Here is a 26,011-nt window from a genome sequence, read left to right as displayed (position 1 = left end):
TGAGCAGAGATTGCACCACTGCACTTCAGCCTGGGCAACAGAGTGAGACTCCATCTCAAAAAAAAAAAAAAAAAAAAGCACAATGAGATACCACTTCATACCCACTAGGCTAGCTCTAATAAGAAAGACAGATAATAACAAGTACTGGCGAGGATGTGGCAAAATTGTAATCCTCATATATTGCTGACGGGAATGTAAAATAGAATAGCTGTTTTGGAAAACAGTTTGGCAGTTCCTCAAAAGGTTAAACACAGCGGTAGTATATGACCCAGCAATTCTACTCCTAGGTATCTACTGAAGAGATATGACAACGTAAGTCCACAGAAAGACTTACACATGAACATTCACAGCAGCGTTATTCCTAATAGTCAAAAAGTGGAACCAACCCAAAAGTCCATCAACTGACGAATAAATAAAATGTTGTATGTCCCTACAATGGAATGTTATTCTGCCAAAAAAAAGAATGAAGTACTGATACTACGATATGGATATTCCTTGAAAAATTATACCAGTTACAAAGACCATATATTGTAGGATTCCATTTATATGAAATATCCAGGATAGGCACATTTATAGAGACAGAAAGCAGACTTGTGGTTACCAGGAGCTGGGGTGTGGATTTGAGGAAGATGGGAAGTGACTGTTGCTGGGTATGGGGGCTCTTCTTGGGGTGATGAAAATGTTCTAAAATTGATTGTGGTGGTAGTTGCACAACTCTGAATATACTAACACCACTGAATTGTACACTTTAATGGGTAAATTTTATGGTATGTGAATTATATCTCAATAAAGCTGTTTTAAAAAGAAGAGGAAAGAAAGAAAAGAAACAGGGCCACAGAGACTCAAAATAACGACTGTCCCTTTCCAACACCCCCTATACCTTGCCACTCCACCCCAAGCTCAGGCTACACTAGGCTCCACGCTCTGAACTCCAGACTCTAGCCTCAAACCTGGAGTCCAGGGGACAAGCGCATGGCCAGCATTTGGTTGAAGACCAGGCCTGGGAAGGGGGAGTTCCTGCCAAGGCCACTGTGGAAGAGGCCAGGAATTCTGGCCCAGCTGAGCCAGCCAGCCTGTGTGGAACTGAGGGAGAGAGGGCAGGAGGGGACAGGTACTGGGCTAGGGAGGGGAGGCTGCCCCAGGAGTAAAGCCTGGACCTTGCTAATGACCACGATTTTCACTGTTACTCATTATGACAATCATAGGGCCTCTCTCCTCACTCCTGAATAAAGAGCCCCCTTCCTACCCCAGGCCCCTGCCCAATTCCCTCCTAGGCTGAGAGGGCTGATGTCAGAGGAACAGGGGCCCCACCCACTGGACCAGCTGCTGCCCTGGCCCCCTCCCAACTCCTGTGGGGCCCCACACAACGGGAACTGGAGCTGGGGGAGCCATGCAAGGGAAGAAGGGGCTGGCGGAACCTCATCAGTTCCTACAGTTGGACCCCCACACACAAATACACATACAAACTCACGCATGCAGGTCTACAGAAAACATCTGGGTGGGCAAGAGCGCGCCTGCAGCCCCGGCCTGTGTGTGTGCAGGCATGCACGTGAGGAGAGGGAACCTGGAGATACCATCTCTCCACACCTGGGCTTCACCACACAATGAACACAGCTCAGAAACTGCATGCATGGGCCCCAGTACACAGCTCCCCAAAGACACAACCACAGCCCCACAGTCTCCCAAACTGTACATTCTCTGGACCTCACACAGCCAGGGTGGCCCTTGTACCTGCTGCTTCTGCCAGAAGATGCTCTGAGGTCCTCCCTGTGGGCCCAGCCCATGCACCAGGTCCACAAACACTCAGGTGAATTCACACCCACAGAGGCCTGCCTCTCTCAAGGTGAGGCCCAAGGGGCAGCTAACCCAAAGTGAGGCCTCCATAACCCAGGCTGAGGCCCAAAAAGCCATCACTCCAGATCCCAGGCATCCTGACCCAGCCTTTGGGGGTTGGGAGGCCAGTTTAGTCAGACCAGCCTGGACCCTCTGGAACCCACCCTTGCTCCCAGAGAAGAGAAAACCATAGCCAACTCAACTCTGCCCCGAAGGAGTTTGAAATTGAATCAAACTTCAATCCCCACTACCCCCACCTCACCCCCAGCCCACCACCCACACACACTACAGGGCAAGACTGGAAGGCCTCCCCAGACCCCTATCAGAGCCTCCAAAAAGCCTAACCCAGCTCTGCCTGCAAATTTCAGTGCAAATTTACTCAGCTCCCTGGGGAGGGCCTTGAGCTGCAGGAGGGGCTAAAGGTCACAGAAATAGGCTAAGGGCCAGAAAGATCAGAGAACAGGGATGGGCAAGGGCAGGGATGACCAGGGTGGGCCTGAAAGGGCACAGACTCTGCCTCAGAAGGTCCTTCAGAAGCTATGACCCTCAGAGAGACACCTGGGCCCCAGCCCCCTACACCCCAGGGGTGGAGAAGGCCTCGGCAGAGAATCGAAACCAGTACCAAAGAGAGGGAAAACAAACTACCCACATCCAACCTCCACCCTATGCCAGCCACCTCCACTGCCCACGGGCACCCTCCCCTGAGAGAGAGAAAACCACAGGCCCACACCTCCAATATACCAAGCCTAGCCTAAACACAGCAGAAAAAGGGGTAGGGGGCTGGAGCACCTGCAACCAGCCCCACACCCCTGCCCACTGGGGCCGCTGTCACCCTCAGAAGGTGCCAGGATCCCTTCCCCAGCCTCAGCGTCCCTAGCTGCCCACGCGTTACACCCCAGAGTCACACACCTAGACAAAAAGGTGAGAGCTTTCTGAGCCACGAAGATGGGAGAAAGAACCAGAAGTCGGAAGGGTCAAATCTCAGCTCTGCCACTCTGGGTGACCTTACACAAGTCACTTAACCTCTCTAAGTGTCTGTTTACTTGCCTGTGAACTGCCTACCTCAACAACGAGCTGTGTGATTTCAGACCGGAAGTCCTGGAAAGCACCCAGACCAGAGCTTGGCACAGGGGAGGCCCGGGCAACTGGAGCCCTCCATCCCCACGCCTCTTGCCACCACCTTGGTGCCCCTCAGCAGTCGGCCTGCTTTCCCTTGCCTCACCCCACCCAGGGCAACATCTGTTGACAGGGCCAGGAGGGAGAATTACCCATTTCCCAGGGTCTGCTTCCCTCAGACAGAGGAGAGGGATGTGGGGAAAGGGATCGGGGTGTGGGTGGAGGCCTGACCACAACCCATTCCCAAATTCCCTTCTTTCATTTCACAAAGCAAAAAAGGGAAACCTTTGGATTTAGGGAGGGGAGAAGGGGAAGAGAAATAGACCATTTCCTCCCCTATACTCGGGACAGAAGAGCAGGGGACCCCAAACCCAGCCGGGCCTGGCCCCAGCCTCCCTTCTTCATTCATTCTCTCTGTTCTCCTGTCTCCCCCAAAACAATGGTTCCCAAGAAATAGAGGTCAGGCAGTCTCAGAGGGGCTGAGAGAAGGGGAAAAGGATTGGGGAGCTTAAAAGAAGGGGAGACTGGGGGTTTCCTAAGCATTCTAGACAGTTAGTGAATCATATGCAAATGACACCCAGAGCTCAAGCTCAACTTGGGCAGGAGGGACTCTAGCCCTGGCAGAAACAAAGCCCTGCCGCCTTTGGACCCCTATCCCGCCAGGAGCTGGCCAAGCAGGGCAGAACAAAGTAGATTCTAAACTAGAACCATTTATAAACTTTCCAGGAAAACACACTCCCACACATACAAAGCCACAACCTCTCCCCTCCCCAGCACCCCTCATATCTGCAGACAGGGGTTGGGGAGCAGCGATGAGTACTCCCCGCTCTTTCAAGGGTCCCCTCTGGCCAAGGCTCTCACCCCTCTCCTCCCTGGCAAGCCTACAATCCGGCCACTCGGGTCCTCTCTTTCCTGTCTGTTCACCAGGGTCTGGGCTGCAGGAAGCCAGGTTAGCCCAGCCTCTTTTTATTTATTTACTTACTTACTTATTTATTTATTTATTTATTTTTGAGATGGAGTCTCACCCTGTCACCAGGATGGAGTGCAATGGCGCAATCTCGGCTCACTGCAACCTCCGCCTCCCGGGTTCAAGCAATTCTCCTGCCTCATCCTCCCGAGTAGCTGGGGTTACAGGCACCTGCCACCACGCCCAGCCAGCCCAGCCTCATTTTAAAAGAGGCTACCCTAGGAAGGCTGGAGAAGGATCACCTGAGGGTGGCTGGGATACCTGAAGGGTGCCTCTTCCCCACCAACCCCACAGAACCCCGGGCCAGCCTTGCTAGAGCTAGGACTGGTTTGAAAATCTGCCCTAGTCGGTGCAGGCCATAAACATGTCCTCCTGGGAGTCAGGGGAAGGAGGAAGCCTAGTGTCTCACTTCCGGGTGCTACCACTGCCCATTGCCTCAAGACACAGTGCCTTGTCCCAAAAGAATAGGTCCAATGTCTCCACAGCTTGTACTCCACTCAGCCCAGGGTTTTTCCCCAGCTACACAGAGCTGCAGGACCCCCACACGCCATAATCTCACCAGTGACTGGATACCAGGCAGAAAGGGTGACTGGACAACCCAAGCCCTGGGCAGTCCAGGTTCTAGGAGGAGGAAGTGGGGGTCTCTGCTGGTCAGGGCTGTGCTCCCAACTCCTCCATCCCCAGGGGCCATACCCCAGATCCCCCTGGGGACATGCTCAGGACCTCTGAAGCTCAGGGTGTCTGAGAGGTCCACCTAGAACCAGAACTGAAGCCTCCCTACTCCAAGCAACGAGTAGGTGAAAGGGCAGGGGGTAATTCAGGCCTCAAGAAGAGGGACCAACCCACAGGGAAGGAAAAAAAAAAATGGGAAGAGGAAGAGATGAGCCTGCTGAGGCCACAGCCAGACCACAGAAATGTGTGGACCATACACAAACAGTTCTGTTGGGTGAGGGACCAAAGGGGCACAGACAAAAGGGGACCCCCTAGCTTGGAAACCACCGACCTCATATCCAGCCTGGCATGGGGCTTTCCCCACCCTCACCTTGGCAGCTGTCCCCCTCACCACTACCTCCCCTCCACGCTACCAAGCAGGAAGCACAGCTGTCTCACAATGGGGGGACAGCTTACAGAGAAACAGGCAGGGCCAGGGTAGGGAGATAGGCTGCAGCAGCCCTCACCCCTCCCCTCAGCTCAGCCCAACCCTGTGTATGCCGTATTCTGAGTCCCAGGGCAAAGTGCCAGCAGGACTAGATGGTACCAGCCCCCTCTCAGCATCCCACCCTGGGGACCCACGCTGCAGGGAATCCAGGAATACACCCCCTCCCAAGTCCTGCCTCAGGATATCCTTTTGGCTCTGACCCCAGGCCAGGCCTGAGTCAGACTGTGCCCTGCCCCATACCCCCCTCCGACCCATTGACCCCCCCCCCAGCAACTTCCTACTCCACACCCGCCTACTCAGTTGGGGCTAGAACTAGGGGGAATCTCTTCCCCTCACCGTCCCCAGCTGAACAGGGAAGCCCATAGCGGGGTAGGGGTAATAGGTCACAGATCCCCATGGCCTTCTCCTTAGAGAAGAGGGCCTGCCGGACAAGGGAGAAGCGGGCGCAGGCTGTGTGTGCAGGGGAAGGCATAGTCTGCACAGCCCCCACCTCCCCAGCACCAAACACATGCAACCTGGGACCCTGCCCCATAGCCCCTTGACATTCCAGCCTGGAGTCCAGGAAGTCACAGAAACTCCCTGGGGAAGGCAGTTTCCATCAGAACACAGGATGGGAGCAGGCTCCAGAACTGTATATTAGGACAGATAGGGAGCACAGAGGTTCCCTGAATGGGCATCTCTATGAGCGAGAGGAACCCCGGCCAAAGGGGACAAGGTTTGCAAAATCAGTCAGACTCACAAAGTCACAGCCACAGTCAGGCACAGCCAGATGCGGTCACTGTCTCCCCAGCACTCAGTCTGAGTAGGTGGCAGTGACTCCTCCCCACAGACAGAAGTCTGGGGGGTCCTGGGGAATCTGGGGCATCAGAGACCACACACACTCAGCCTGAAAGGACCCCCTAGTTAAGTCCCCCAAGTACCCCCCCAGCCTGGTGAGGAGGGGTAGCTCCTTCCCCACAAGAACCAGGGGTAGTGCCCACGGCAGACATCACCATGGCAACCAACAACAAACATCCCGGGAACCACAGTGGGACAGGAAGTGACAGCCACGTGACAGGAAGACATTTTTTTCTTAGTGTGTGGGGGGGGTAATGAAGATTGTTTGCAGCCCCTGGGGAATCAGCTGTCCCCCAGGTTTCTTCTACCTGGAGCTGGAGGGAAGGGGGACCACTAGGAAGGGGGCCAACCTGCCCCTTGCTCTGCACAGTGGGTCACAGGACTGACAGGGCTCTCCCTTTCTGCCTGCCACTCATGGGTCCCCCCCCAACCCCCCTCTTTTCCACTTCCTGCCGTGACTGGAGATCAGAGAACTCCCCACCGCAGCTTCCCCTTCTCAAGTCTCGATTCCTGGGCTGAAGGTTTCACTGTGGGGCGAGGGACAGAGGGAAGGAGGGCTGAGGACCTGCGGTAGGACCCAGGGGACAGAGGCTCCGGGGGGAGGGCCAGCATAAAGCCACTCCAAGGTAGGTGTGTACACACAGACACACAGCGAGTGGGTCACGGTGACACCGCCTGCGGGGTACAGTGACACATGGAGACTGCCTGACCTCAAGTAACTGTGGGGAGAGGGAACAGCCAGAGGACCCAGCCCCAGCGTGCCCCACTCTTGCCCTGTCCTGAGCCTCCAGGTTCATCTCCGGCATCTACTGGCCTCCAGGCAAGCAGGGTCCCAATTGTGCCTAGCCCCTGCCACCTCTCCCCTGCCACCTCTCCCCTGCCACTTCTCCCCTGCCTTTTGTGCTGAGGAATCCCCCTCACTGCTCCAAGGTGCCTGCCCAGACGAGGGCACCTTGGCTGAAGGTGGGGGAATGGAACCTCCCTCCACCCGCCTCCCCTTCTCTGCAGATGTCCCAGGCTATATTTAGCCCAAACTGGGCGGCCAGCCAGACCCAGACTCCCCACTGGCCCAGAGCTGAGCTCCCAGTTTTTAGGCAATTAAAACATTAACAGAGAACCACCCCCATCTACACACCCCCAGCCCTGCCAGGGCAGCACAGCTCTGAAAACTTGAAGGAGGGCAGCCCAGCTCTGCAGCCAGGGATGGGGGTGGGGGTCATCGGGCAGGACAGGGGCATCATCCATAAGATCAGGTTGACACTTGGAGTGGTGAAGAGGAAGGCTTTCCTTGTTCCGCCAGAAGGGAAAGGCATATCCAGCTGGGGGGGGTGGAGTTGCCTAGCTGCAGGAATTACACCTGTCATTCTGCAGCCCCCTCCCTAGCAAGCTCCAGTTATAGGGCTGGGGTTGGCAACAGGTGCGGGCCAGCCTGGCAGCAGCCTAATCCCCCCACTGGCTCCCCAGGCTGACAGTGGTGCCTGGAGGTCCAGCAGGGGCCCTTTGGGGCAGGATGCTAAGTATAAGGAGGTGTCACAGGCCAGAGGGGTGGACAGCCCATGGCCCTTCCATAAGAGCTGGCCCCTGGCCCTCATGATGTGTGCTGGAGGGTCTAGGGAAGCCAGGGAAAATGTAGTTCCATAGCACCTATTTCATTTCCCCATGATGCCAGGTGGGCGGGCTAGAGTGTGGGAGATCTGTCTGCCTGCCTCTTCCTCCTCCTCCTCCTCTCCAAATTCCTGGAACAGGCAAGGGAGGCTCCAGTTGTGGGGAGAGAGGGAGAGCAAGCAGGCGGTCCCAGCTAGGGGGGAGCGAGGGGAGGGCGGGACTGGAGCGGGAGGCAAGATCCAGACGAAGCAAGAGACACCCACACCCGAGACACCCACACCCGAGCCAGACTGAGGACAGACACACCAACGCTGACACATTCTCACACTAGGCCAGGTCCCCACATGCTGCCCACCCTGCGGGGACACCCAGACACCCTCAGCCAATCCTGCCAATTCCCGGAATACTCCCTGGACACACATGGAGATCCAGGCCCTGCCCCCCACCGCGCATCCCCCCACAAACCGTGTGGGCTCCAGACAGCAGCCAGAGGGTGGAGAGGGGAGTAGAGGGAGGAAAGACAGCAGGCGTCAGAGAGAATGTTCAGCCAAACCCCTGGGAGCCGGGGTATCAGTTGCCATACTCCTTTCCCAAAACCTAGTAAGTCAAGACAACCCTGGTCATCTTGCCAGGGGCCCTGCCAGCTTCCCACACTCCCAAAACTACCGACACAAGATGGGTGTGGGTACTGAGCAATCGAAGATTACCCCGCTTATTTGTCGCAGGACAGGATTACCATCCCCAGATGCCTATCACCCCAGATCCCAGGCAGTGCTCCCAAATATTAATAGACCCCACAGAGGTCAAAACATACCTACCCCTCCAGCCTAGCCTAAGTCCTGTCCTGCCCATGCTTCCAAGAGGACTGGAAACTGGGCATTGGGGTCTGTATTTTGGGACAGGCCCCACCCTCACATCACACGGTTCTGAGGACCATCCCACCTGAGACTGGAGTCTGAGCAAGAAGTGGCCTGGGAGGAAAGGTCCCAGAGGGCAGAGTCAGCTTCCAAGACTAAATGTTTAGCGGAACGGGCACTCATTACCTGGGGTCTGGGTGGATGTCCCCAAAACAGACCTGAGGGGCCACTCAATGTCCTCTCCCCCATACTTAGATGGGGTGGCAGGAACCACGTCATGGCATGTGTGGGTGACTGTGCCCAGCGGGGGAGGCACATGGGCGATCAGGATGGGGCTGCCCACAGCTGGCTTCCTGCCAGGCTGCCTCAAGGTTGGGAGTAGGAAGGGGACTAAAAAGGTGGCCCACGGTGGCAGCCGGGGCATTTAGGGTCAGACTGAAGGGATAGAGATTTAGGGGCTATAGGAAGGAGGAGGTGGCCAGGATTCAGCCATTCCAACCCTAGGATCTTCTCAGAACTGCCACTGCATTGTGCCACCATCACCAGTCTGATGGTGAAACCCCTACAGTGACACCTCATGTACACTCAATCACACCCTCAAAATCCTTGCAAATCCAAGATCCTCAGCTCCCAAGAGGCTACTCCAGTCTGACCCTCCTGACCTCTCTTTCAGGACACCACATGGTCCAGACTCCCAGGCAGTACTGATGTCCCAGCTCCCTCCAGCATACCATCTTTCACAGCCACAAACTCCCTGACTCCACAACCACCCCCTCTTCTTCCTCCAGGAAGAAGCATCATACAACCAACTCCAAATATTTTTTCTCTTGTTCCTTCCCCCAGCCTCATCTCCACCCACCCCCCGCCGCCCCCTCCAGGGGAAGCCCCAAGGCTCCAAGCCACCCCCACTCCAACCTGGGGCTTCCCCGGCACAGCCTCTTCGTCCAGCCCTGTAGGAGAGTTTAGGGCCTGAGGTCCAATTTCCTAGCAAGACCTGGAAGGTCCTTACAGAACCACTTCCCCCAAAGCAATCTTGCCCTATGAAGACTGCAGCCAGGGAAGGGTATAAGAGACATCCCAGAATGTCCTGGCCAGGAAACTGAGAGGGAGTGTCAGGGGCAGAAGTGATCCTTGGGGTAAGCAGCAGGGGGTGGGGTGGGGGGTCGGGGGGTGTTCTCAGAAACAATCCTTTCCAAGAATATCTACATACACATATGTGCACACAGCCATCAGACAGAAGGCAACCTGGTTACAGAAGACAGAGCCAGAGAGGGCAGGAGGTACCCTTCCAGGCCATCACACTGGGCATCTGATCCAAGACAGGATGGAGGGTGCGGAAACATCTCCAAGGCTGGGGAGCTCTTCTGTCTGGTTTCCGGGTTAGTTGGTCCCCATCCCCACCCTAGCACACTGGAGGCCTGTCTTTCGAAAGGAGCAGCCTGACAATAGGGCAGTGCCCAGAGAGGAGACGAGGGGACATAGCCAAGCTCATTTCCCAGCCGTCCCCCCAACCCCCCAACAGGCTCACACACACATCTGGCCAGCAGCTTCCAAGCCTCGTGGGTGGCACCAGGTCCCAGACACCCTCAGCAGAGCAAAGTCGACAAGTCAGTCTATTCCGTCTTCCCCTCACCCCAAAAAGTTCCCACACCCCATGGTGGCACAAGACCCAGGAACACCCCTACACACATACTGCATTGGCTCCCGCACCCAATTCTGACGGTTCCCCTCACTCCACCGGGGACACCAGCTGAACGGGCCCCGCCCCCGGCCAGCTCCCTCTGGTGGGAGTGGGCCCCTGGCTGATTCTCCCCAAACCACAGGGCAGCTCAGATAACAGGAGGGAAAAAGAGAGGGGGCTAGTCCGTGGAGCATCCGATCTCTCCCCAAACAGGTTTGAAAGTCTTTTTGTTTTGCTTGTTATTAAAGAGAAAAATAACAGAAGTTCCCAGCGGCGGTTCTGCAACAGCTCGAGCGCGGGGGACACGCGCAGCAGACAGCCCCAGACGCCTCAAGGCTGCGCGCGAAGACACGGCGCAGGCAGACGCACAGACGGGGCTCCCCCACCCTGGACACGGCGGCAGCGAGTTGGGAAGCCCAGGAAACCCCGGGTTCCCGTCGGAGGCCTCCTGGTACCCAGTCCCCTCCTGCAGCGCCAATCTGGGGCAGGACATGGGGCCCCGACGCCTGCAGGAACCAGGGGCTCCCCAAAATCCCCGGGGGAGGAATTACCTCGCAGCGGGGGACGCAACCCGTTCGGGGTGCCCGCGAGCACAGCGTCTGCCCTAACCCGGCGCCCTGGTGCTGCTCGGCATCAGGGTGCGGGGTCCCGGGAGAGGAGCCGTCCGGGGGGCCGCGGCTCAGGGGCGCGGGGCGACGGCAGCGGCCATAGCGAGTCACGTGCGGAGGCTGAAACTTTACCCGGAGCCCCAGACTGAAGGGGCGGAGGGTACGGTGCAGAGGTGGGGGGAGGCCCTCTCCCTCAGGCCCGCCCCTGCCCGCCCACCGACCAATCACCAGTCAGGGGCGGATCTACAGGCTCACGCCCGCCCCCGCCTCTCCTTAATAGACCCCGGGAACGGCGATTCTTAAAGGAGCCGCTCCTAGTTGAAGACTGGACCGTGGAATCCGGGAGAATCCCTCCCTCAGACCCAGAACCGAAGATTCAGAGCGAGAAGGGGGTAAGGTTCTGCGGAAAGAATGAAAATAGCGCTCAGTGGAGAAGACCGCAGCGTGTGGTATCCTACACTCCTTTCCCCCCAACCACACACACACCCACACCTAAACCTGAGAAGTGAGGCGGCGGCGTAATATGGAAGTGAGTGCGGTGACTCCTGCCCTAGCTGTCAAGCCCCTGAATCCTATCATTATAATCCTCTTCTAGGGACCAGCTGGAACTGAGAGCTGTGTGACCTTGACCAAGTCACTTCCCTTCCCTGGATCTTAATTATCTCAGCTGCAAGAAAAAGAAAAAAAAAAAAAGAGTCCAGGAGTAGATCTCCCGCAAGTACATCTCTTCTTTCCCCAAACACCTCTCCAGTTCCAGTGGGTCCTAGGAACTCTGGCTCAACCCACCCTCCCAGCCCCCTTAAAGTACTTTTCTCCTCAAAGGGCAAGACTTTTGGATCTTCCAGTAGGGGCGCCCAGGAGCACCCCTCCGTGCTCAAAGACTCAAGACTCAAGCTCTCCCGAACAAGTCTGGAGAAGCCAGGAAAGCTCTTGTTCATGTTCCAGCTGGACAGGATCTGAATCACCCTCCATCTGAGAGACCCCCAGTCCCCAGTACAGTCATGACCCCTCTCCCAGCCTGCTGCTCTGTTTGGGAGGATCCTGTCCCTGTCGCTAGCAGTCCACTGGCGGGCTTAGGGGAAAGCAGAATTGCTTAGAATACTCCCCTCTCGCCCTGTTCCCAGGCAGAGAAGTGGCCACAAGTGCCCCCACAGAACTTCCCACTGGAAGGGGAAGTGCTGCATTCCCAGGCCTCCAGCCCAGTGAGGAGACTCTCAGCCTGACCCGGTGGCAGAGCTCTCAGACCCACTGGTCCGACGGACCCCGCTTTACAGACGAGGAAAGAGAGTCCAAGAGCAGGCACTGGGTTTTGTACACGGTCGCACCGGTTGCAGAGCCGGGTCTAGAATTGAAGTATCTGATTGTCCCTGGCTTTAGCCCAAGAGCCGTGGTAAGGTAGGACAAGCCAGGATGGCGAGACGCTTTGCCCTGAGGGCCGGCGCACGGGAAACTGCCCCAGCAGTGCTGGGCCGCGCTTCCCCAGGCCCCTTCCCGCCCGCTGGGCCAGAGCTGTCTCCCGCTCCCGTCTGGATTTCCGTCCGCCGGTGCGAACCTCCCGCCCAGCCCCTCCCGCCCTGTCCTGTCCAGATTCATCCGCAAACATGCGCTCAGCCGGCAGGAATGCGCCAATGGCTCCCAGATGTGGACGCCACCGCTTAACCCCTTACCCCCCAGCCGCGCTCCCCCAAGGGCCTTCCAGCCTGAGCCCTGCCAATAGCAGGGAGCTCTGCCCAGGTGAGAACCAGCCCAGGACTGGAGTCAGCGCCAGCCCACCCCCAGTGCCCACAGACACCTCCCAACCTAGATCCTACCGGTCTTCTTTCCTTGAGGCTAGAGGGGAAGGCTCATGGACACAAGAATGCAAGCGTGCATGCATACAGCTACACTTCCTCCCAAATGGGACGACCTTCAGGTACACCTGCCATCATAGGGTCAGGCATCCTGGTACAAATGCATTTCCACGTGCACATTCAGGGCAGGGATGTGTACACCCCCGACGCATGTATGCACATCCACGCATGAACAAGTACATCCAAACACATTTGTGCACAGACAAGGGCATGAAGCAGAGGGTGGGGCACACTTCTGCACAGACACAGAAGTAGCCCCATGTGTGGATGAGGGAAGAAATTCATACACACAAACCCACCCCCCGCAGGGGTCAGACACTCAAACAAGACCAGCACCCGTGTGTACAAACACATAGCATGCACATCTTTGGGGCATTTCTTTCCTGTCCAGGGCAACCAGTACCACCTGTCCAAGGCCCAGCCCTACCCAAGCTTGACTGCAGAAGGCAGGAGAGGTCCCCAGGTGGGGGACCAGTAGTCTTCAATCTGCAGCAACAGCTGAACTCCAGCTGTGCTGGGCTCATAACAGGGCTTCCACCACCCGCTCCCACCAGGGCCCCTGATGCAGGAGGAGAGAAGGGTACCCAGGGAGCAGCAGGAAACTAGCAGAGAGAGAAAAGCCACAGGCTCGGGGCGCCTCACTCTTTAGGAAGGACACTCCTTGGGGCCTACTGTTTCCCTGCACACAGGAGATAGGCTGGGGGAGGAGTCTGAGCCCCATCCCCCTTCAAACTAGAGGAAGTGAAGGAAGAGAGTCCGGACAGGTACCAGGGCCAGTGGCAGTTCTCAGTAGTCAAAAGAGATAAAATATAGCTCTGAGACACCCTAGGAGGGCCCACACTTCTAGTACAACAAGGCTGTCTTCTCACAGCCTGTGGAAACTCCTGAAGAACAGCATTAAGTGATAGTCCGAAGAGAGGATGAGAAGCAATTGGCCCTCCAAGACCATGGTGCGGGAGTTTGTTGGAACCAGCTCCAGCTGACTCTTCTTCCCCTCCCAAGCCTCCTAGCTCATCCCAGAAGGAGCTCCTCCTACAATTACCTTAATAGTCCCACTCCATTTGATTCTCACAGTCCTGAAGGGGCAGGCTCCTGTTGCCTTTGTACAGTTGAGAAAACTGAGGCTCAGAAAGAAAATTGCCTTCCTCAACGTCATACAGCTTGTCAATGGCAGGGCTGGGATTCAAACCCAGGCCAGGTATGGTGGCTCACACCTTTAATTCTAGCACTTTGGGAGGCCAAGTGGGACTCCAGGAGTTGCTTGACTCCAGGAGTTCAAGACCTGTCTGGGCAATATAGCAAGACCCTGTCTCTTTTTTGTTAAAATAAATAAATATATATATGTGTGTGTGTGTATATATATGCATATATATGCAACCCAATCAATGTTCCCTCCTCAACTCTCTCCTCCCCTACTTACTCCAAGTCAAACATATACCACTCCACTCTGTGCCCTGCTACCTCTTCCTTCACCCCTTAGTGGATCACAAGGGAGAAGCGCCCTCCTTGCCTGGCTCTGCAGGTTTATGGGTGGGGCCAGGACATGCCAGAGAGAGATCAGAGAAGACACTGGGGGCTGCACACATAGCCCTCCACCCCCACCACAAGCATGGTGCCCACCTGCCTAGCAGGCATGGCTGGGTGACTCAGCTGCATCCGGGGGAGATGCCAGGGCAGTGACTCACCTACCGAGAAGAGCTGAGCCTGGCACCTTGCCAGCCCCAGGACAGAAGTGACTTAGTCACCACCAAGACTGTGATGCCCAGCAGGCACGGCCCAAGGATTGGAGACAGGGGCAGACTGTCCCTCCATGGTTACATGCGCCCCCTGGCGAAGAATGGGCCTCAGCATTCTGGGGCCAGCAATGTCTGTGCCAGCCCCTGCCCCACCACTGCCCACCCCACCACGCCAAGCCCTGCTCCAGTGCCAACAAGTTTTGTGAGACCCCTGGGCTGCCCTGCCCCCACTGCAGCCTGCCCATCACTCACCACCCACTCTCCCACCTGCTCCACCTCCTCTTGCCACCCAAGTTGTACCCAGGCTGTGAGTCTCCTTTAACATGTCCTGGCAGCACTCCCTGCCTCCACAGCCCCTCTCATCCTCTCCCCCCATACACACATGCACTCATACACACTTCTGCCAGCCTTGCTTCTGCCAGCAGCTGCTGAAGTTGTTGAGCAGGAGGGAAATTGGGAGGGTGGGGTGCAGGGATTGAGTTACCAGAGCTGATGGGGTGGGCTGTCACCCAATCCCTTCCCCAGCTAGTCCCCACCCCCACCCACCCCTCCACCCGCCATATCCTTCACCCACCTGCCTCCCTCCCTACCTCTGGCTGGCAGCCTACTGCCCTTTAAGCCCCTCCACCCAAGCTAGAAAACAAATGTTCAAGAGTATTTGTCATGCTAAGACCAGCCCAGTATATGAGAGAGACACAATGAGACAGACGAACAGAAAGAATAATTCCTGTGCTCAGTGCTCTGGCTACAACCACTAAATATGTGTATGTTGAGCCAGAAGGGGACTGAGCAACTCCACAAGTCCCAGAAGAGTTGGTGGGGCCCAAGGGGAGTTGACAGGCTAAACAGCCTCAATCCATTTGCACTATTGATTTCTCACACACCGCAGTAGGCCTGATGGGGGGCAAGATAAATCAGCCCCCAAGAGACACAGAAACTGAGATAAGGGAAGGGGCTCCTGCACCACAAGTGGTGGTGCACCATGACTTGCTTGGTGCATTGGGGGTGGGCAGCAGAGGAATAGGAGATGTTGAGTGGCATGAGGCAGGGTAGGGGACAGGGTGTTGGATTAAGGCCTGTCTGGAACACCTCCTTCTAGCTGGGTCTGAATTAATTTGAAGGAAGAAGGTGGGAGACAGATGCACCACGTGTGGCTACACAGGCAGGGCCTTGAACAACCCCAGGGGGTGCCATTCACGTCATAGTCTATGGAATGGTTCCCCCTGCAGCTGTGCAACATGGTGGCCTGTGGGGAGATCCTGAGGCAGAAGACAGAAAGCAGACTGAATTCTGAGGGACCAAAATTCTCCATTGAGTTTTCTCCCCAGACACACCCCAACTTGCCCCAACTTTCCCTGCCTCCAGGCCTCAGAGGGGGCCTCCTTCTGACTAGCGATCAGAAGCCAGTAGAAATCTCCCCACTCCTCAGCCCTGCTCCCTTCTTTTGTTGGGGAGATTGGCAAACAACCACCATGACCCACAGGTCCTGGGCAGGGCAGGAAGTGGGCTCACAAAGGGCTCTGGGGAGTCTGGACATCCCTTCTGTAAGGTGTCTCCTAGCCCCACAGCTTACCAGCCTGTGAGCCTACTGGAGCCTGTCCAGCACCTCCATTCACACCAGTGGCCACAGGCCACCCAAACAAACCCAACTCTGACCTCCTTCCAGCCTGGACACAGACTCTGTCCACATGGAGACTTATAAACAAACCAAGTTGGGATTTTCAGAGACCCTGCACAAACAAGCAGACGGGAAAATGGACCAGGTGTGCCTGGCTCATGGTCCTCTTTGCTGCAGTAGGGGAGGGAAGCACACTGAGGTGTGGCGAGGAACCATGACAACAGAAAAATGGTGCAAAGCGAGGGCCTGAGTTCAGGTCTCAACACAGCCAATGACTGATTGAGTGTTCTCTCTAGGCCTCAGTTTCCTTCTCTGCAAGGGGAAGGGATTGCCTAGGTAGCCTCTAAAACCCCTTCCAGCTCTGAGTCCAGCTGGATAAAGAAAACCCTGAAGGGTGCCAGGACTCTTCCACCCAGTCCAGCCCGGCCCATCTACCTGGGTCAGGCCCCTCTGGGTAAGGTCCTGCCCCTGCCCCCCATGCCTCCTTGCTCTGTCTTTTGCCCCTCTGGCCCTTCCTCACTCCTCTGCCTGCCTGCTTACCCTCACCTTGGCCAGCCCCTCTGCCTGCCCCGTGCTTTTCTGCACGTCCCTCCTGCCAGGGGACTGACCAACTAAAAATAGTCCCTGCAGCCTTTCTCGCCCACAGCTGCCCAAAGAGCAGGAAATGAGGGGGGCAGGGAGGCCCATGCCCTGCCTTACCCCCACTAACTCCCAGGTCAGAATCATGTCCAGCACTCCAGCCTGGGGCTAGTGCCAACTTGGCCATCCTGGGGGCATCCCACACCCCTTCCCTAGGGGGAGGCCTGCCCATAAGTGCCTGCAATCACAGAGCTGCCCCTACCCTGCGGGAGGAGGAGAAAGGAGGCAAGCGGTCTAGAGCGAAACCTTCCCAATTTCTGACAAATCAGTGCCAACCACATTGTGGGCACCCAGAGGGCAGGGCCTGGCTCCACTGACTGGTCTTTTGAGGGCAGAAGGAATTGGCTTGGGGAAGTTTGTGACAGTCTCCTTCATCCTGGCCCAACTGGAGGGAAGACAAAATAGTGCCCCAGCCTCAATTATGTTAGTCCCTTGCTCCCCAAAACCAGGGATTTCGATAGCCACCCCCAGATATCATGGGGAAAAAGGCTAAAAAATGAGAGCAGGAGATGTAGGCTTCTGTAAAGACAGAAGCCTGGAGGCAAGAATAGGCCATGCCTGCCAGGCTGGGCATGTGCTGCCCCCAAGCTGAGTCAGAGGCTAGGAGGGAGAAGCTGGGATGCTACAGTGCCAGAGGCTACTGTGCCCCCACCCCTGTCCCACCTGGGATTCCTGACACCTCCCAGCCCTAGGGGAAAGCCCTCCCCACACAGGAGGAAGGAAACCAGCTAAGCGACTCTCTGGAGCCCTGCAGGGGAGCCCTGCACCACAGGCAGGCGGGAAACCCAGGAGTCCTGGCATCCAGCCCAGAGAGAGTGAAATACCTTGGAGGGGAGGAAACAGCCCAGATTGAGGCAGACATGTGGCACCCCCAGAAGTTCCCAGATGTGACCTACAAGCAGGTACTGGCCAAAGGAGCCAGATGAGGCAAAGTGAACACATTTCTGAACAAGAAGAGAGAAGAAAGTGGGGCTATGGGAATGGGGTGGCGGGGGTCAGCCTGGCTCATCGCTGTCCTTTCCTCCTTGTCAGAGTCAGAGACACTGACATTAAGGTCATCAAATATCAACCAGGTCCTGAGGACCTTGGTGTGTTTCCTCCTCTCCTAGTCTCCAGACCCCAGCCTGTTCATTCCTGAGCTTCTTCTGGCACCCCTTCCTTGGGGTCAAGCCAAGTAAGAAATCAGCAGGCCCAAGGTGGTGCTTGGGAGGCCGGGGCAGTGCCAGGGGCAGTCCTCATACCATCCTCCCACTGGCTTCCCTCCCGCCTGCTCTTAGCCGCCACACATATCTCAGCTGTCGAATCCGATTAGGTCTCCTGCCCAGTGAGCCGGACAAGGAGGCCACTGGGCAGGGGAGAGAGAGACAAGGACGCCAAGCAGGGATGGCAGAAGGAAGGTGGAGACATGGCTCAGGGGAGCAAGTAGGGGGACCCAGAGGAAGAAATGCCTGGTGGAGAGATCTGTACTCTGTGACCACAGGTGCTCTGGTAACAGCTACAACCTGCATTAGGGGAATTCTGCAGTAACCGGGGCAATAGCCCTGCCTAGTTCCTCCATCCCCCAGATGGGCAAAGGATGGGGGAAGAAAACTAAAGGCAGAGAGATTGACCTAGATTTAGGAAGAGGATTCCATCCTAGATCCCCCCAGCCATTACTACCGTTTGCAGTGAGCTTTACGATACATTATCTGTGTGGTTTTAGTGGCAATGTCCCTGCTTGCTACTAATCGCCATTTTTACAAATGAAGAAACTGAGGCTTAGCGAAGGGGAAGACCTATATAAACACACATAGTTAAGTAGCCAGGCTAAGTCTCCTGTTCAGGCCTCTGATTCCCAGTCCACTGCTCACAGTCAGAATCTCTAATTTCCTTGTTGGATCAAGACCAGAAGGAAGTCTGAAGCCACTCCATTATCCACCCTGTCCTCCAAAACCAACCTTTAGGGGACCCGGGGAGCCATGGAAGAATGCAGAGCACACCCCACACCTAGACAGAGGTACCAGATGGGGACATGCCACCCACTCCTATCATACACTGAGAGCTAGAGGAGTTCCCTCCGTGTGACCAGTCTCTTCTCTCACCCCCCTCCCCAGTCTACTACCCCCAGAAGCAAGACACACACTCACACATGGTAACTCAGACAAGGTGTACACCCTTCCTGTAAACCCACCAAACCAGAATGACATGCCCTAGATCTTCAGAGAGCAGGGCCTGTCTGCCCACCACCGGAGAGAAAAATAAGCCACTGTAAACAGTAGGTGCCATCTAGCCCTCTCCCAGAGAGCCTGTAGCAGGGCAGAAGCTTGGGGACCTTGTAGCTCTAGAGAAACACCAGGAGCCCGAGATTCTGAAAGCCAGGGAGCTCAGGGAGCTGGCAAGGCTGGGTGACCTCCTCAATCTGGTCCACACCCCCTTCCCTAGCCATCTGGACTGAGCCTGTTCTGGCCTGGGCCACACTCTGGTATCCTTCCCCTTCAATGCATGCAGCCACCTCTATCCAAAGCTTCTAGATCTTATAACCACATTGTCTCTACACACACACACACACACACACACACACACACACACACACACATAGGGGTGGGGTGGAGGCTTCTGCAGCAGGTGCTGAGATGTTGACAGGGATGGGGGCTCTAAGCTGAAAGAACTTTCCTAGAGGAAAAGCTCACCAAAATGCTCACAACCTCCACTACCCTCTAGCAAAGGCTTTAGCCACCCAAGTGTGAGATGAACCTGGAAGGGGACATTAGTTCCCCTACAAGGTGTGTAGGGAGTAGGGGCAAAGTCCTGAGCTCTTTGGGTGAGGAAGCAAGAAAGAAATCCCTCGGGAAAGCTCAGGTCCCTCTCTGGCTCTCTCCTCTCTCTGTTACCTCAGCATTTGCCAATTCTCTAGTCTAGGTGAGGTGGGGGAAGGGGTATTAGGCAATACTGCAAAGGAGGGTGCAAGGGCGTGGGGCCTGGGCAGACCTTCCCCCTACTCCCCACTCTTAGCTAGAGAACGGGAACTGCCTCAGGAGAAATGCAGGAAGGGTGCTGGAGGGTGCAGAGGGTTCCGAGCTTTCAGACACCCCACTGTTCCCAGGCTCCCACCTCCCAGGACTACAGTGAGCGACGGGAGAGGAGGAATGGGGAAAGCCAGAACTGGCGAGAAGGAAAAGGCTAGATCAGAAGCAGAGGCCGGGGTCAAAGGCGGCCAAAGAAGAATTGGGAAGGGGTGTGCATGGTCCTACCTGCTCAGGTGTGTGCTGGCAGGGGGGCGATGGGGTTCCCAGGAGAACCGGGGAAGCCCTCTCAGCTCGATTCAGGATTCCCCCCTGCTTCTGGGTTAGGCTGCTGCAAGAGGCACGGGTTCCCGTTGGGTCCTAAAGCCCACCCGCCAAGCAGAAGGCTCTCCCCGCCCTCTTCCACCAGCCCCGACTGGGTCAGCGGGCGCAGAGCGGAGGACTGATGGGGGAGAAATAACCCACTGGAAGAAAGATGGGCGTCTGGTCATCGGCTGGGGACAGGAACAGTTCCCTGTCTCAAATACACAGCATATGGATAACTCGAGGATAGGATGACCTGAAACAGGAGAAAACAGACATTTCTTCCTGCCTGCCCTGAGCAGATGGATTTAGGTTTTGGTGCTGGAGGTGGGGTTAAGATCTCTTTCCCTGCCACTATTGCTAAGGCATTCAGCTAGAGATTTTGGAAAGGGAGCATTCATTCTCGTTGGGCGCTCACTTGTGTCCTCTTCCTCATGGACTGCAGGAGTCCCTTCATCCCTCCCAATTATTCCCAAGTGCCTAGGAGGCCATCAAGGGTGAAAAAACAGATTTTCAGCATGTAAAAAGTGCAGGCTCACTTAGATGGCAGCTGGAAACAGGGGAAACATGTAGGACCAATATATGTGTATCTGGGAATGTGTGGGGTCTGCAAATATACATATATAGGCAAGAGTATAAACAGGTGGGGTTAGGGAAGGAGAAAAAAACAAAAAAGGACTTTGGGTTACATCTATTACTGGAAATGGTAATTGTCAGTGGAAGAACAGGATGTAGAACCTAGAGGTCAACTAGTGCCCCTACCCAGCCCTCAGTAATGTCCCGAATCTTTATAAACAAGTTAAAGAGAGAATATTTTCCTAGATACCATTCAGGATAAATATACGGGCAGAGGGACCTCAATACAACAGATCAACTTCAAGGTCACTGATTCAGTTTAGTATAGCCAGTCTTCTCAGTAGCTCAAAAGGGAGAATTCAGGTTTGGTGGACTAGATGGGCAAGAGAAAGGTGGATAAGAATTCTGAAGTTGTGGATTGAGAACATTTTGCAAGGAGAGTTGCACATATCTCTAGCAGCAGAGCAGGGAAAATGTCATGAGGGGAAGGGCCAGAGGAAGTCAGGGACAGACTTGAGGGGAGAGGGCATGGCCTCTCTCTGGAAGGGAAGACACCAGCAATGCCTCCACCTCTTTCTGTCTTGCAGGAAGAACTGAGTAAAGGAGCTGGACTAAGGATGGAAGGCCCCAGGGTGGAGTCCATGGGGTGAGCTTAGGTCAAACCTTTCACCCTAATGTGCCCCAGTTCTCTCCCAGCTGTTAAACACGGCTCTTCGTTCTTCCCAGGCAGTTAATGAGTGTTTACAAAAGGGTTTGGAGATCCTCAGATCTCAGCTGGGCCACCACTACAGTTATAAAGTTCAATAAGAGCTGAGTGTTATTTGGGGAGGAGGAGTAGGGGAAGAAGGAAACAGACTACTCTCTTATAAACTAAGGATAAAACTAAGCTCAGAGAGAAGCACAAGCCTAGCTGCCACAGGATATCCTTGTGCCCATGGATGGAGGTCACCCCACCCCCCACCAACCACCACCAAAGGCTGGCCTCCAGCTAGCTGTAGGCAGAACCCAGACTAGCAGCTGGTCTTCATTAACTCCAGCTTTTTCACCCCCCACTGTGAACCCACAGCTTCTACAGGCCTAGGCTAGAGGGGGCTGCCCTAGCCCGACCTTGCAGCTGACACTGGGGTGGGGGGCACTGCACCAAAGGCCAAGTTACCAGCTGAAAAGAAAGTCAAAGCAAGAATCCTTTTTCCCATTGGGAGCAAGAAGAAAGCAGTGTAGGGGTGAGAGGGTGGAGGTGGGGGAATTTAGGGCAAACAGCAAGCAGTGAAGTCAGCTGGATTGAGGCCCAGAAACCCCCACACCCTGGGGCCAAGTCTTACTCTAGCTTTGCTTTCAGCTTAAGTCTTGGCGAGGCCCCAAATTAGGGAAGGCCCTGGTTGCCCCTTTCCGCCTCCCTACCCCCACCCTTATTAAATACACATTTTATCTCTCAGCATCTTCATTATCTTAACTGAAGGAGACAAGCAGTGGATGGCGGCAGCAGAGAGCGTCAGGAGCGGGGGGCGGTGCTGGGAGCAGGCGCACCCTTGTTATAAAGTGCTGATCTAGCTCTTTCAGGCAGTGTGGGAAACAGAGGAGGGATCAAAGGGAGTGAGGCTGATTCAGAACTCAATTAGAGCTTTTTAAAAAACGAAGCTGGCTCTCTCCTTTCGCCAGTCTTCAGCCTTTACCCAAGCCCCTTGCACCCAATTAACTTCCACTGCCAGTGCCTTGGGGCTGGGGTTGAAAATCAAGGGGAGGTCAGCGGGCACACCTTCTCCCCTTACGGAACACCTCTTCTAAGAGGAAGACCTGCACTGTTTGTAGCTTAAGAGAAGGTATCTTAGAAGGTACCTTATCTTTTCAGGAAGAACCTGAGATCACGACTTGCTCCAAGTTAAAAAGTGGGACATCAAAGGTGGGCTCCTCCCTAAACCCTTGCCTAGAGACCCAGCTTCTGGCCAATCTAGCCACACTGAGTAACATCCAGACAGGCAGCCCTCTTCACAGCCTGTAGATAAGACTCTTCCCCTCATAGCCAAAGCGTCCCACCAGCAACATGGAAGTTGCCTCAAGCAAAATGCCACTACATCAGAGGGAGTGATTGGAATGCATCTGTGAGGCTAATAAATGCTCCAAAACTGTGCCAAGACACATTTTGTAAGACAGAGCACCCTTCTTATGCAGGGGCCTGCTCCACCTCTGTGCAAAAGTACCACCAACGTTTACCTTCAGCTTAGAACTGTTCTCACCATGGAGGGAAAGGCAGCACCTTATTTGGTTCATTTATCTGTTCAACAACTATTGAGTACCTACCAGGTATTAGGCACTATACTAATTGCTAAGGACAGATACAAATGTAAATAAAATTTCAATCTTGGCTCTCTTTTGTCCTCCCTCAGCAGTCAAGGTAACATGTCTCAAGATATTTAAAAAATATATAACCGGCCAGGCATGCTGGCTCAAGCCTCTAATCCCAGCACTTTGGGAGGCCGAGGCGGGCGGATCATGAGGTCAAGAGATCGAGACCATCCTGGCTAACACAGTGAAACCCCGTCTTTACTAAAAATACAAAAAAATTAGCCGGGCATGGTGGCGGGCGCCTGTAGTCCCAGCTACTCAGGAGGATGAGGCAGGAGAATGGTGTGAACCCGGGAGGCGGAGCTTGCAGTGAGCAGAGATCGCGCCACTGCTCCAGCCTGGGTGACAGAGCGAGACTCCATCTAAAATATATGTATATATTTATATATATATAAAACCCAAGTCACATCTTATTCCCAACTTCTCATTCTTATTGGTGTATCTGCTTTGTCTTTTATTTTTAGAGACAGGGTCTCGCTCTGTCACCCAGGATGTAATGCAGTGGTGTGATCATAGCCCATGCTGAGTTGAACTCCTGGGCTCAAAGCATCCTCCCATCTCAGCTTCCCGAGTAGCTAGGACTACAGGTGCGTGCCACCATGCCCAGCTAATTTTTAAGATTTTTTTGGTAGAGAAGGGTAAGGGGGTCTCACTATGTTGCCCAAGCTGGTCTCAAGCTCCTGACTTCAAGTAATCCTCCGGCTGCTGCCTCCTCCCAAAGTGTTGGCATTACAGGCATGAGCCACCACACCTGGCCTGATGTATAGTCAAAGGGACACTTAGTAAAGGTAGGAAGCAATGCAAAAGGGGGGGCACAGAGAGAATAAGAGAATAAGGCTCTGCCAACTTTTCGATCTCTGGGTAGCTTAGACCTCACACATTTTTTTTTTCGAGACAGAGTCTCACTCTGTCACCCAGGCTGGAGTACAGCGGCATGATCTCATCTCACTGCAACCTCCACCTCCCAGTCTCAAGCAATTCTCGTCTCAGCCTCCCAAGTAGCTGTGATTATAGGTGTGTATCACAGCACCCGGTGAATTTTTGTACTTTTAGTAGAGACGGGGTTTCGCCATGTTGGCCAGACTGGTCTTGAACTCCTGACCCTTAAGTGATCCGCCCGCCTTGGCCCCACAAAGTGCTGGGATTACAGGCATGAGCCACCACACCCAGCCTTTTTTTTTTTTTTTTTTTTTTGAGACAGTCTCATTCTGTCGCCCAAGCTGAAGTGCAACCTCTGCCTCCCAGGTTGAAGTGATTCTCCTGCCTCAGCCTCCCAGCAGCTGGAATTACAGGAACATGCCACAATGCCACAATGCCTGGCTAATTTATTTTAGTAGAGATAGGGTTTCACCATGTTGGCCAGACTGGTCTCGAACTCCTGACCTCAGGTGATCTGCCCACCTCGGCCTCCCAAAGTGCTGGATTACAGGCATGAGCCACCACACCCAGCCTGGACCTCACACATTCTTTCTTGCAGAGTTACCTAGCCACAGGCAAGTCTCCATTGAGCTAGAAATGTCTGTGGCAGCTCTGGGGTTGAAACACACACCAATTTATTTTGTCTATGCTCTTTCCATGGCAATACCCAACACTCTATGGAAGCTTAATCAGCTTCCTTGGGGTGGGGGGGAGAGATAAACCAGGATATAGACACACGCTCCATCACCTTCAAAAGGAAGAATGTAGGTCAGCATCTTTGCCACTACTCTAAGTGAAGCAGCCTATGATCCTGGCAAAAACTGCTAACCACAAGCCCATCCCATCCCATCCCACTAAAACTCCTACTACCTTCCTGAAGCTCTCAGCTTCAGGGAGAAAAGCCAGCAAGGAAAGGGCTTTCTTCCTCAGCAGTCTGAATTACACTTAAGACTTTACTGACAAACATATATCAGCTTTTGCTCCCACAAGGGCAGCGGAAGCCAAGCAGGGACACTAAGTCTGCTTCACGCATCATTGACAGAATCAACCCTGTTCCAATTGCTAAAGTCTTAAGAGCAGCAATGACCTAGAAATTGACAGTGAGGGGAGAAGTAAAGAAAAGGAAACTAACAAATCAGTAGACAGAAAACCCTATTTCCAAAACCAGGGGAAAGGGAGAGAAAGAGGGGAAAGAAATTTGGCCCCTTTGAATCTACCAATGTGATTTTGGCTGGAAGCCAGGGAGGATACATAGCAGCCCCACTTCGAGTCAAGCCATGTTCCTGACTCAAGCCCTACAGTTAAGAGGAAGGCGCCAAGCCTCAAAGACAACGAGGTGGGGAGGCTGCTCCTTATTGGGCAGGATCCTACTGTGGACACAGAACAGACAGCAGCTGCCCACAGTGTGGAAACAAACTGTAAAGCAGTCACGTCTCTTAAGGCTGCAGCATCCAATAAAATGTAATTTAAATCAAGCTTCGCATCTGTTCTCAATCCCATTCAGTCTCTGCTTCCCATCAGCCTTCGGACAATCTTTGCAATTATGCCTGTTAACCCTTATAGTCCCAGACACTTTCCAACCTTCTAGGTATAGAACTGTGTTTCCATGTTCAAACTACCTTCAGAGGGAATGAATACTCTAGTAAAGGAGTGTGAGAACCACATTCAGACTCATGCCTACAGACTATCTTGTGCTACACACACCAGTGGGTAGTGTTCATTTCAGAGGGCTCTCTCTGCTTTCCTTGCCTCTATCCCATACCACCTGTTGTAGCTCAGGTCACATTACAAGGATACAGTGGTCAGGATGAATGAAACAGTGGCCAACAGATCACTTGCACACGTATCAAGTTCCCAAATGGAAGGCCATGTCAGAAAGGTAGAGGCGGCAGCAGGAGAGCTCAGGGAAAAGCAGACTTGATCCCTGGCTCTCAGATCATTCATATCACATATGGTTTACATTTCAAGCATTTGTTTCAGTTATGAAAGGACAGCAATCTCCCGAACAAATCAAACTAGAACTTGCCCCCTTCCCTCAAAACTACCTCAGCCTCAAGCATCCCCTTTCAAAGTAGTCAATGTTATAAGGGTGCCCTCTGGTGTCTCAGTCACAAATTGCCATTTAATGCCACCAAACCAAACCCAGAAGACTCTTGATTAACCAACCATACGGATTAATTTATCTAATAAGACTGGAAAAAATGTGTTTAGTTGAAAACCCAACCCCAAAGTATTCATCTTGAAACAAGTGGCTTCATCTAAGGGCAGCAAAGACTGTGGGACAGCCTAGGAAGGAATTTTCACATTGACTTCTGAAAGCTTGAGCTCTCTTGAAATCTGATTGCTTAAAAAGACAAAGAATG

General features: G+C 54.3%; 1 protein-coding gene across 3 annotated transcripts in view; it reads right to left on the bottom strand.

The window, feature by feature from the left end:
• Positions 1 to 19,843, bottom strand: part of RARA (retinoic acid receptor alpha) — a 48,539-nt gene extending 28,696 nt beyond the window's left edge. The window contains exon 1 of one of the 3 annotated variants that reach the window (XM_032163543.2): positions 19,737 to 19,843. The gene's annotated coding sequence lies outside the window, so the exon portion shown is untranslated. Of the gene's footprint in view, positions 1 to 5,814; positions 5,865 to 10,606; positions 10,811 to 19,736 lie in introns of those variants that run through there. The other 2 variants (XM_032163544.2, XM_058445644.1) reach the window with 2 other exon arrangements.
• Positions 19,844 to 26,011: the final 6,168 nt, after the last annotated feature.

The sequence above is a fragment of the Hylobates moloch genome, unplaced genomic scaffold (assembly GCF_009828535.3).
Source record: "Hylobates moloch isolate HMO894 unplaced genomic scaffold, HMol_V3 SCAFFOLD_10, whole genome shotgun sequence".
In the NCBI taxonomy this organism is placed as follows: Eukaryota; Metazoa; Chordata; class Mammalia; order Primates; family Hylobatidae; genus Hylobates; species Hylobates moloch.
This window is presented reverse-complemented; position numbering and strand designations above follow the sequence as displayed.